The sequence below is a fragment of the Panthera uncia genome, chromosome B1 (genome assembly GCF_023721935.1).
Source record: "Panthera uncia isolate 11264 chromosome B1, Puncia_PCG_1.0, whole genome shotgun sequence".
Classification (NCBI taxonomy): Eukaryota; Metazoa; Chordata; class Mammalia; order Carnivora; family Felidae; genus Panthera; species Panthera uncia.
This window is the reverse complement of record NC_064811.1, coordinates 44280806-44293252: the sequence shown is the minus strand read 5'-3', so window position 1 is coordinate 44293252 and position 12447 is coordinate 44280806. Positions and strand designations below refer to the sequence as shown.

At 42.2% G+C, this 12447-nt stretch overlaps 1 pseudogene; it reads right to left on the bottom strand.

Moving 5' to 3' along the window:
• Window positions 1-386: 386 nt before the first annotated feature.
• LOC125922346 (40S ribosomal protein S12-like) lies at window positions 387-9697 on the bottom strand (annotated as a pseudogene).
• Window positions 9698-12447: the final 2750 nt, after the last annotated feature.

Genomic DNA, 12447 nt, shown 5'->3' with positions numbered 1-12447 from the left:
TCTCAGCACCAGGGCTGGATGCTGACATCACTTTCTGGAAAGAATAAAAGGAGAAGGTGGAGATGAGGCAAGAATGTGTGCACATAATCAATACCTGCATAGAGAGAACTTTCTTTACTTTCACAGACAGTGGCTAACAGGAAAAAAATGACTCTGGGCAAAGCTGATGCAGAGCATAGTGATTTACCCATGTCAGGTCCTGAAAGAGACACTAAACCATGTCTAAGACCCACGTCAGAAGTCTTTCTAGCACACCAGAGACATGGTTCAAGAACAATGCACCCAAGACAAGAGGTGTTAACCAGTTGGGCAGAGAGTATACCTTGGCACCAAGAAGCACCATTTGTGACAGAAGGATCACTTCCTGTGTTCACCAGGCCCAAGAGTCAAGAGTCCTTGAATGGCACATGCTGGGAGAAAATGAAATTCTGTGTCCTTTTAACTAATTAACTAGTTTGTTTAAACAAGTGCCAAGTTTTTTATTTACTCATTTCTTGCATTTGAAGTACTCCTTAATGGTATCCTTGGCTTGAGAGTCTTTGCCGTAGTCCTGAGCTACCACACAACTGCAACCAACCGTTTTCTGGTTTTCCCTCTCCAACAGTTTTACAGAGGCCTACCCATTCCCTTAGTTTTGTGTTGTCATCAACCTTAATTAGGTGGATTTGGTGTTCAGCACAAAGGGCCTCCACCATCTTGACATACATTGGCTCATCACAGTCGGATGCAAGCACACAAGATGGGCTTGGTGCTTGTCTAAGGCTTTGGCAGCTTGGGAATTCCCTGTGCTAGGCCATCATAGGTGAGGCCAGTCTTCAGCATTTCTGGTAAAGCAGTATCAACCTCTATTATACCACCAGCTGCAATGCCTTCCTTGCCCCTGGTGGTGGGGAAGAGGTAGAGGTGAGTCTCGAATGTACTAGAGCCTCTGCTTTGGAGGCTCAGCAGTGACAGGGAAAGTCAGTGCCCTTTTAAATACAGATTTGTTAATAATACTAACCTTCCTGAGTTTACTCTTTCAACTGTAATACAAGGATGGAAATACTCTGCTTCAAAAAAAGCATTTTGTAAATAGTAATAATAATTACTATTGCTATAAAGTGCTAACAAGAATGGGGCAAGGATCATTTTGATGCCTGAGAGAAGTCTTAATGAGAACCCAGACCTGTATGAGAACCCAGACCTGTATGTGTCCCCTGTATAGGGACAACCAGGGCCACACACCAAAGTGATAACACCCACCCCAGACTGAGAAAAACTGCACAACCCCTCTTTCTTCACCTGGTGTCCCAGTTCTGCTATTGCATATAGTGTTGGCTGCTTAGACCAGTAATACTCCAAACACCTTTCTCTTTTGCCACCTTTCTCTGGCAAGGCTGTAGAGGCTGGAAAATTGAAATACTCATTTTTCTAACCTCACTTGGAGCTGTGGTGGTCATGTGATACCCTCTGGCCAGTGAGGCTTAGGATGAAGATTTGGATGGGGTTGGGAAGGTGGGAAGCTTGTGGGAAGAGTTTTGCATTTCTTGGTAAAGAGCACAGGGGCAGCAGGCTCTGTTTTTCCTTGTTTTCCTTGAACCAATTTTATTTGTTAATTGTGGAAGTAGAGATAAGTAAAAAACAGAAACATATAATAAAACCAACAAAATCCATGAAATTTACCCATGATTCCTCTACCCAGAGGTAACCTCTTATTAACTTCAATATTATGGTATATTGAGGGGAGAATGTTTTTAACGTGTTTTTTTAAAAATTGTTTGTTTGTTTGTTTGTTTGTTTGTTTGTTTTGAGAGAGAGAGAGAGAGAGAAAGAGCACCAGTAGGGGAGGGGCAGAGAGACAGACAGATGGACAGACAGAGATGGAGAGAATCCCAAGCTGGCTCCTCACTCACAGCACAGAGTCTGACATGGGGTTCAGACTCACAAACCATGACCTGAGCCGAAACCAAGAGTTGTCTGTTAACTGACTGCGCCACCTCAGCGCCCCAAGTTTTTGATGTTTTATATCAGAAGTTCCCAGGGTCACCTCCTTGGATGTGATTAATTTCCTAGAATAGTCCACAGAACTCAGGAAAACAGTTTACTCACTAGATGTCCAGTCTGTTGTAAAGAATATATCTCAGGAACAGCCATATGGAGGATATAGAAGGTAGGGGTGCTGAGCTTCCATGACCATTCTGGGCACACTATACTTCCCAGCACCTCCACGTGCTCACCAATCCTGAAGCTCTGTGAATCCTGTACTTTTGGGATTTTATGGAGGCTTCACTATGTAGGCATGATTGATTAAATCATCAACCTTCAAGAAAGCTCCATTACACAAACGACCTTGCAATGGTGATCCTTTAGGGGATGAGGAAGGAGCTGCTTGAGCTGTTTTTGGCACACAGTGGACTGAAGAAACACTTGCTTCTATCTGCTCTCTTCTTCTTGAACCCCTTTACATTTGGGGAACTCCTCCTACTTCATATGGTCCTGGTAGACCAGTTACTCACAGCACCACAGAATCCCCACTCTACTCAGAATCAGACATGTGACCCAGGTTGGCCAATCACAATGCCATATCCCGGTGCACACCGGGACCCAAACAAGGTATGGGCTCTTGACCTCATGTGGGCCAAAGTCCTTCACCAGAGTTTTCCCAATTGGATCTGGAGAGGTAGTTCTCTATTATGCTCTTGCATGGAGAGTTATGAGGATAGAGGCCTAGGGTTGCAAGCAGTCATCTACCCAACCATATGAGAAGGGCACTCTGTAGTGGAAGAGAATGAAACCAGGCAGAGATGGGAGTTTCAAAGAGAAGGCAAGAGGGAGATCAGGTCCTGAGGCCCTGGTTTCCCACTCTTCCCCAAGGCTACCCAGCCTTCCTGGCTCTGTGAACTAGCGAATTCTCTTCTTGCAGTATATCTGTCATTTGCAGCAAAAAGAATCCTGACTAATGCCAGAGTGAAGAAAGGGAGAGAGGAGTATATAGGAGAAGGAATATCAGCTACTAGAATAATCAAGAGTCCAGGAGAAACAGGAAATCAAAGTAAAAAACTAACCAGGGATATATAGGCCAATAAACCTTGAAAATAATTGGGCAGAGTACCAGATTTTTCTCAATTGATGGGGACTTGAGAAAAAAAATAGTTTTGCACATTAAAGGACAAGATGACAAGTAGATAATTTATGGACATCAGAACATACCTTTTTGAACTAAGTGCAAATGTATATTAGATAGGAGTTTGTCACCTTCGTGGGGACAATTTGCTACTCTCTCTTAACCCTTGCCATCTCCACATAAAAATTTTGCTCCACATATTCCACTGTCCACTAAACGGTCATTTTAAAACCTGATACCAACTGTTCCCAATGTGTCCCTGTCCAAATTCAATGCCAAAGTAGCTAGTCATAACAATGGCAATAAGAAAAATAATTTGAAACTTCACATTCTTTTCCCATGATGGAAGTACTGAGAGGTAGTGAAGTGGACATAAGTCAGGCAAGGATCTGGGACATCAGCCACTGCTTATGTTGGCAAGGCAGCAGAATAAGATTTGGGGTTTTATGAAGCCTGGTGCTATGTTGTTGTGCTCTTCATAAACAATTATAGGCATGAAGAAGTATTGGTTTCTAGAGACCTTCTCCCTTCTCCTTCACCATCATTTGTATGCTTACAGATATTTAAGTGCTGCCACACTGGGGATGTGCTCCTATGAATATAATTTTCAGTGTGGGGCACCTGGGTGGCTTAGTTAGTTAAGCATCCAACTCTTGATTTCAGCTCAGGTCATGGTCTCACAGTTCGTGGGTTCAAGCCCCATGTCGGGCTCTGTGCTGACAGCACAGAGCCTGCCTGCATGGGATTCTCTCTCTCTCCCTCTCTCTGTCCCCCACTCTCTCTCAAAATAAATAAATAAACTAAAAAAAATTTTTAAAAAGATTTCAGTGTAGCAGGGTACCTGGGTGGCTCAGTCGGTTGAGCATCTGACTTTGGCTCAGGGCTTAGGTCATAATCTCGCAGTTCATGGGTTTGAGCCCCGTGCCAGGCTCTGTGGTGACAGCTCAGAGCCTGGAGCAGCCTGCTTCAGATTCTGTGTCTCCCTCACTCTCTGCCCGTCTCTTGCTCATTCTCTGTCTCTGTCTCTCAACAATATACAAATGTTAAAAAAATTTTTTTAAATTTCACTGTGTCTTTTTATGAGTTTACCACCTAAACTTGGAAAAACATAAGAAACATTAGATTTGAATCTCAATTTATGTAACTCCTCCAACTACTTACATATAATGGCAAAATGACTCATAGTTCATATGACTCATTCTTAGAGTTCCAGATTAGCAATGCAGAAGGATTTTCTTATTCTTTCTTCCAGATGGAAGCTCCCTCTCCCCACTTGTTTCTTAAAAAGCTTTTTACATGGGAATTTGGCCTTGTCTGGGAGTGAAGAAGGCAAATTTCTGGGGCTAGTGACCCTAAGGATAAGAATCCTCTGGAGCATAGGAACTACAATCCAGAAGCCTAGAATTTTTTTTAGGATACAGACTGTATATTCATGTATGAGAAGGCAAGTGCACATGTATACTTGTGTGGCTAGAAGAGAGTGTGGAGAATTCTGTGTGTCCACTTTGCCCTTCTCCCCTTCCAGTTTCATCTGAGGAGATGGCCGCCCAGCTATAGATGAACTTTTCTCACCTCTCTTACTGTTAGGTTTTTTTAGCCATCCTCCAAGATGCCTCTAGCAATTTCTGCCTCCTGGTATTCACTCCTTTGCATAGTCCCTTCCCACATTGTACCAGTGTTGGTCTGTGTGATGATGTGTCACTTCCGAGATTAGGTTAAAAGACACTGCAGCTTTTCTCTGTCTCTGTCTGTCTTTGGGATTATTTGCTCTGGGGGAAGCCAGCTGCCATGTGGAGCAGCCCTGTGGAGAGGCCCATATGGCAAGCAATTAAGGCCTCCTGACAACAGCAAGTGAGGACAGAGGTCTGCCAACAACTATGTGAGTGAGCTTGGAAGTGCATCCACCAGCCCCTTTTGAGCCTTCAGATAACACCAGCCCTTAAAATATAACCACCCAGCTAAGCTTCCCCTGAAAACTATTTGTTGTTCTAATATGCTAATATTTTGGATCATTGGTTTTGCAGCAACAGATAACTAAAGCACTAGGTATGCCAAAGGAAGTGATGTGTGCTATTTCTGGTTAATGCCTCTAAAAATAATATGTGTGCCCTCTTGTTCTCTTCCCACTTCCCTGAACTAGAATGTCACTATGGTAATGAGCTGTCTCAGATTGTGTAGGTGGCAGCAGCACCTTAGAGTTTGGAAGGCAACAAAACAAAAGGAGCCTGAGTCTCCATATTATTCAAAAATACCTGGTACAGCTGCATTAACAACCAACTTCCAATCTCAGTGGCTTAAAAACAGTGTTTTATTTCTCACTCCCACAAATATGCTACAGCTCTGAGAAGTTTTTCAGGATGGCTGTCCTTCATATTAATAATGCTTCCATGCAAATTTCAGTGGCAGGGAAAACATGGGCAAGTAAATGATTCTGGCACATCCCACACTTACATTTCACTGACCAAAGCAAGTTGCATGACACCATCTAACCCCAAGGGGGCAGAGAAGTACAATCCTCCCTTATTTCCAGAGAAAGGAGGCTGGGAATATTTTTTCAACAGAACTAATATCTACCAAAGCCCTCAACACCATCAATCACATCAGCCCTGGACTCCTATCCAGGAAGGAGCCTAATAGAGAAATAAACATTTGTTTGGTTAAGTTGCAGTATTTGGGGATCTCTTATTGCAGAGCCTAGGCAATATCCTAAACATAAAAGCATATAGCTATTAAAGAATGGATCTAGGACCTGCCTACATATTAACTGGTTCTAAAGTTATTGACAAGGAAAATGAAGGCACACAAATGGGTAGCCCTATTTGCTCTTCCAGATCTACTGTCCATCCTTTTCTACCTTATTCTGTGGCCAAGGAGGGTGACATTCACCGACTGTCTCAGCCAAGCTCCTTTCCCTCTGACTATTGGTTGAGTTTAGTCAATGATAGTCACTAGTAGGAAGATCAGAGTATAAGAGTAGAGTAATGTCAGGGTATTTTTTCCCTATATATCCAGAGTCACAGTTTGACAGTGACTATGTTCTTCTAGCAAAGGCCACAGCTGCTGGCAGGAGGCTCTCTTCAAAGCTATCAATCTCTCCAGTTTCCAATAATGTCTCTCTCCCTTTGACCCATTCTCAGCCTAGAAATAGTGTTATTAGCCTTAATGTTTCACTGCCCCTTGTTGGTTTCTCTTGATACTCTCACATCTTTGTAGAACCCTTTCATTAATCATCTGCAATAACTTCTGCCATCTTTTTCCTGCCAGTACCCCAACCAATACAATACACTTTTCCCTCAAATTATAGCTATTAGTCAAAACAGCCAATGACAGAAGAAATGGACAGACATGAAAGTCTCAAAAGGATGATTATCTTTTGGATCAACGACATAATAGTCAAAGCAAACAGGCATTAGCACCCAAATCTTACAGTGCATGGGAAAGATAGCCCCTTTATTGACATCATCAACATAGTGAAAGCCAAGTGGCATCTTAAATATTTGTGACTATCCCAAATCATTCTAGCAAAAAGCTATGTGACATACTTATTCTAAAATTAAAGCTTATCCCCAAATATCTCCATTATTCATTTCAAATATCACTGACTTACCAACTTAATTCCTTAGCTGGAGTTCCACTGAGTTCAGCCAGGAAGCTCTGAATTAGAACATGGAATTTGCCAGGTTTCTGTTTCAACAAGATCCAGGGAGCCTCCAAAATCCCACAGGCCACAAAGAACACTGCTTGCAGCCCAACTTATTCCATGGTGAGAGAAGAAAATAAAGAGAGAGAGAAAGAGAGAGAGAGAGAGAGAGAGAGAGAGAGAAAGGGAGGGAGGGAGGGAGAGAGGAAGAGAAAGAGGAAGGGGAAAAAGGAAGGAAGGAAGAAAAGGAAGGAAGGAAGGAAGGAAGGAAGGAAGGAAGGAAGGAAGGAAGAGAGAGAGAGAAAGGAAAGGCACAAAGAGGAAGAGAAGAAGGAAGGAAGAAATCTGCCTATCAATTTCATCATCAGCAAATAAGGAGCTTCCTCTTCCAAATTAAAAAACCAACCCCTCCCCCCAAAAAAAATCCTCTCATGTGCCCCATCTCAAGGACACAAAGGTAGGGGACCTAGAAGAAAAAGTGGCTTTGCTTTCAAACACATCTACTTCCAATGGGGCATCTGCAGTGGCCAAAGGAGGAGCCAATAAGATTATGGAAGATGGTTTTTATTCAGAAAGAGATCTGGGATAGAAACTCCTCTATGATTGAACAACACAGTTGAGAAGAAAATGAAAAATATCAGATTCTTCATCCATTCATTAAATATTTTCCGGGGCGCCTGGGTGTCTCGGTCGGTTAAGCGACCAACTCTTCTTGATTTCAGCTCAAGTCATGATCTCACAGTTCATGGGATGGAGCCCCATGTTGGGCTCTGTGCTGACAGCAAGGAGCCTACTTGGGATTCTCTTTCCCTCTCTCTCTCTGCCCCTCCCCCATTTGCATGTGCACATGTTCTCTCTCTCTCTCAAAATAAATAAATAAACTTAAAAAAACATTTTCCTATTCTAATCCAAAACAATGCCAACAAAATCATGTGTATTTGTTTAAATGCTTCTGGCTATAGGTGACTGAATATCCAGTTGAAAGTGGTTTATTATTAGAATTATTAATAGAAATAATAATTAATAGAAATAGGCTTTCTATTGTCTCGTATTAAAAAGGCAGGTGATTCCAGTTTGCTTAATTCAATAGCTGAAGTAGGCTAGAGCTCTAGGTTATCCTCTCTTGGATCTTTTCTCCATCACCTCATGGTCCCAAGACACTGATCTAGTTCCAGGCATCACGTCCCACATAATATCATCCAAACGCAAGAAGGAAAAGCCCTGGTTTTCTCCTTAGACAACTCTCATTTTACTTTATCAGAGAGGAAAGCCTTTTCCCAGAAGCCCCCTTTCCCCTCATTATCTAGAATTGGGCCACATGCTCCATGAACCCCATGCCTATAATTGGTGAAAACAGCACTTAGAACAGAATGACACATAGCAGGAGCTTATTAAATATTTGTTGAATGAATGAAAGGTGAACTGGATTACCATGGTTGCCTTAGACTAATTACAGTCCATCTCCTGGAATCCATTTTTGCAGCATACATTGTCACCTGATGGCTCAAGAAAAGTGTCATTTTCTTATCAAGGAAGAGGGAACGAATGACTCTTGGGCAGTAAGCCAATAGCGAATGCCACATTGGGCCATTTCTTCTTAAAGCAGAGAATAAGAGCAACCCAGGAAAGGGCTTATTATTTTCTAATGGTTACTTTGTAAAAAAACAACTGTTTTTGGATTTAAACAAATCATTCATGCAAGGAGGTACCTCATTAGCAGAAAAGTTACCATATTCTAAAGGGAAATTGATTTTCTATTTTTTGCCCCACCTTAGGCCTCAATTCCTTCAGCATATTCTCTCTTGGCCCACCCAAACCCAGGCTAGGTTAGGTGTACTTCCTGTGTATTATCAAGTACTGCTTACCTCCTCATAGTACAGCACTTACCACACCGATTATACTTCCTGTTTATTTTTCACCCCTGCAGTAGCAGCTATGATGGGTACACCAAACTCTGTTTCCTTTCTTTTGCACCCAGCTACATTTCCCAACCTCCTTTGCAGTTGGGTGTGGTCACTGACTCAGTCTGGTGCAGGCAATGTGGGTAATGTGGTGTGAGCCACTTGCAGGCTTGGCCATAAAAATTAGCCATCTGATCTCCTAGTTCTTTCCTTCCCACCTGCTGGCCGAAGGGAGAGGGCTCTGTGGGCACAGAGGAATGTGGGACAAGGAATAGCTGCCTGGAGTGGAATACCTGTCCTCTTTCCAACCTGAATCAGACTGAGATGAAATGCTGAAGAGTATGGTTTATTACTGTGCTAAAGCCACTAAGAATTAGGTGCTCATGAGTGTGTGTGTGCTTTTGTTACAGCACTTACCCCCCACCCCCGACTAATACAATTCCTCATTAGAATGAAAGCTTCTTGAAAATAGAAGCCTTTGCCATCTTGATTTTTTTGTTTGGCTCAAGAGGTGGGATGAAGCGGAGGGGGATGGGGAGAGATGAGGGGAAAGAGGTGGGATGAAGTGGGCTGTGATCCACAGGGAGGAGTTAGTGGCAGCAAGTCAGGCGGCTGAAGAGGGCTGGAGAAGGGCCTCCAGGGGCCTTGGGGGCAGAAGGTCAACGTGAGGTGGGAAGAGGAAGATAGCTTTGTGCAGGTTTCAGCTAGCTGGGGTAGAGGGGTGTTTGTCTCCTACTTTTTGCATGGACTTTGTATGCATTTTATATGGGTATTCCTTGGCCTAGAATAGCGTCTGTCATGTAATTGGCACTTAGTACATTTTTAAATGAAATTAATATAATTCTTTTGACTTGTTATCAAGGGGCCACTATGTGCCAAAATTGCTTTAACTTTGTAATGTTATCTTGGTAATTTTTTGTATCTCCTCCTAGCTCAACATTGAAATTTAATGGTAAATCTCTTTAAAAGGGGATGGAGTTACCTGAGGTGATCGTCCTCCTTGGCAGCAACAGAGGGAGAGAAAAAGCTGCCTGTCAACTTTTGAAACTGCATTACTGGGAAGAAGACACTCCCTATCCCGACCCTGGGATAAAGTGAATGGTGGAAGCTTTTCCTCAATTTTTAAAAAATTTATGTATGTATGTATGTATGTATGTATGTATGTATGTATTTATTTAAAGAGTGTGAGCAGGGGAGAGGCAGAGGAAAAGAGTGAGACTCTTAAGCAGGCTCCATGCTCAGCATAGAGCCCAACTTGGGCTCCATCCCATGACTCAGGGATCATGACCTGAGCAGAAATGAAGAGTCAGATGCATAACCTTAACTGACTGAGCTACCCAGGTGCCCCTTATGTGTTGAAAAGGACACTCAAAACATTTAAAGATCAAACGGACAGTGTCGACAAGGTGCCCTAATGTAAAGTCAAGTGAGAAGGGAATATTCCTGCTGTTATTCCAGGCACACATATGTGCTGGCATTGCTGAACCTCTAAACAGTATTTCTTAGTGGCTTTTGAAATACCAATGATATCAACTAGAGTATCTCTTTAAAAGTGTAAATTCTGAAAAAAAATAAAAGTGTAAATTCTGTATTTTTAAACCAGCTCTCCTGCTCAGAGAAGCAGGAGAAACATTGCTACCTAACCTGCTTTTTCTTTCTTGTATTATTGTTTTTCACTATGTTAATTGGAAAAAAAAAATTTAGCATCTCCCATTCCATCAAATCCCTTTAACTAGCTAATGTCCATGTTAGGAAAAGACCCAAAACCAGCTACTGGATTTCCTTCCTACTGGCAGTGGTTGGGGTGGGACAGTTACAGGCACCCTCTCTGGCCTCTGTTTTTATTCATTTTCTTTCATCCCTCAGCTGCAAAGCATTGCTGGTCTCCTATCTTACAGATCTTCACAAATTTCATGCCGCAAAGAGTTTGGCTCAGGTTAGGTAGTTGCTGACTGCTTTTTCATCTCAAAAATGACCACTGGAATTCTCACTGTTGGTAAGAGTGAAAAATGATACAACCACTTCAGAAAAACCATCTGGCAGTGTCTGCTAAAGTTAAACATATAAGTGACCTATCTCCTAGCAATTCTACTCCTAGACACATCCCAAGAAAAGGGAATGTTTTGTCCACAAAAAGGCATGTATACCAATGTTCGTAGCAGCTTTATATATAATAGCCCCCAAACTAAAACAACTCAAATGTCCATTAACAGGACAATGGATAAACATTATGGCATATTTATATCATGAACTACTACACAGCAATATCATAAGAACAAACTACAGATACATATAACAATACACATAGCTCCCCAAAACATTACACTATGCAAAAGAAGCCATACACAAACCAATAAATGCTGTATAATCCCTTTCGTATAAAGTTCAAGAACAGACAAAACTAATCTACAGTAATATAAATAAGAACAGGGCTACTTCTGAGTGAGGGGAGGGGGCTATTGACTGGAAGGGTTATGAGAGAATTTCTCTGAGAAGAGGGAAACATTCTAAATATTGATTTTGCCCGTGGTTTCACAGATTTTTATATATGTAAATCACTCAGCTATTTTTTTTAAGATTTGTGCATTCTATTTTATTTAATTCCAGAAAGATAGATGGTTTCCATGGCTCTCAAGGAGCAGATCCACACATCTGCACTTTCCACTTCCCTACCCATTCTTGTCTACCCTTCCTGCACTCCACAGGCCTCTGCAATTTTTTGAGTTCTTACTTACTGGAAGCTTCCTGAAGTAGTCAGTCCCTGCTTAGTCTCCTTTCTAGAGTTGCCTGTCATTGCTATTGTCGTGAATGGTGCCAAGGCTGATGGTCCTGTGTGTTTACTGGCATCACCCCCCCCCCCCACCAAGAGTAGGTTACCAGCTAGAACAGCACAGACTTGGCCTTTATAGCCTAAAGTAGCTGTTGCTGATCTTTTTTTTTCAATAGTTCTTTTAAATCTTCTAATTTTTATTTCTTCAGCAATTTGTATCTTTTTCACAAATTGCCTATAGCTTTTGGGGGTGAATGAAAAAAAAATACTAATGCTTTGGTTGGTGAATTTAATCAGGACCACTGTGATTTGGGACACAAGCCCAGATAGGTTTGCCAAACAGAGTGATTGTGGTGCCAGAGGAACTTGGTGATCCACTAGCAGTGGAGGATTTATAATACCAAAGGCTGGGACTCCGGAAGGCCAAGATTAAAGCCGGTTAAATAAACCTGAGTGTTACAGTCAGAGAATAAACACAAAAAATAGAGCATAGGCCCAGTGTAAAAGGCCTCACATTTCTAGCTCCTTACACCTGAATTTTTTGCTCAGAACTTCACAAACTATAAAATCCAGGTTTTTCAGGGCAAAAGTGCCAACCCATTTGGACAGAATCCAACTTTTGTTCCAAAGTGGAAAAATGATTCTCTGCCCACAGTTGAATCACAGTAACCTAACCCAGAGAGAGAAAAAAATATGTTAAGCCTAAAGTATGCCCTCTTTAAAGTACTGAACATTCCGAGTCACCCACAGAAAGGAAAATAGCAGTGAATTAGAGGAGAGATTAAAGAACCATCTTGATTTGGAAGAAGACCTGTCCTTGAGGGCAGGCAGCTTTCTTTGCCGATTCCCGTTACTGGAAGGAAGATAGAGAGGGCAAACGGTCACTTTTTGAGTGAAGGCAACTTGCTAAGGAGTCATGATCCTCTAGGCTGCTGGTTCTCCACCCTGGCTGCACACTGGAATTATGTGTGGATTTTTGAAAAGCTCTGAGGCCTGGATCCTACCCCAGAGATTCTGGGGTGTGACCTGAGCA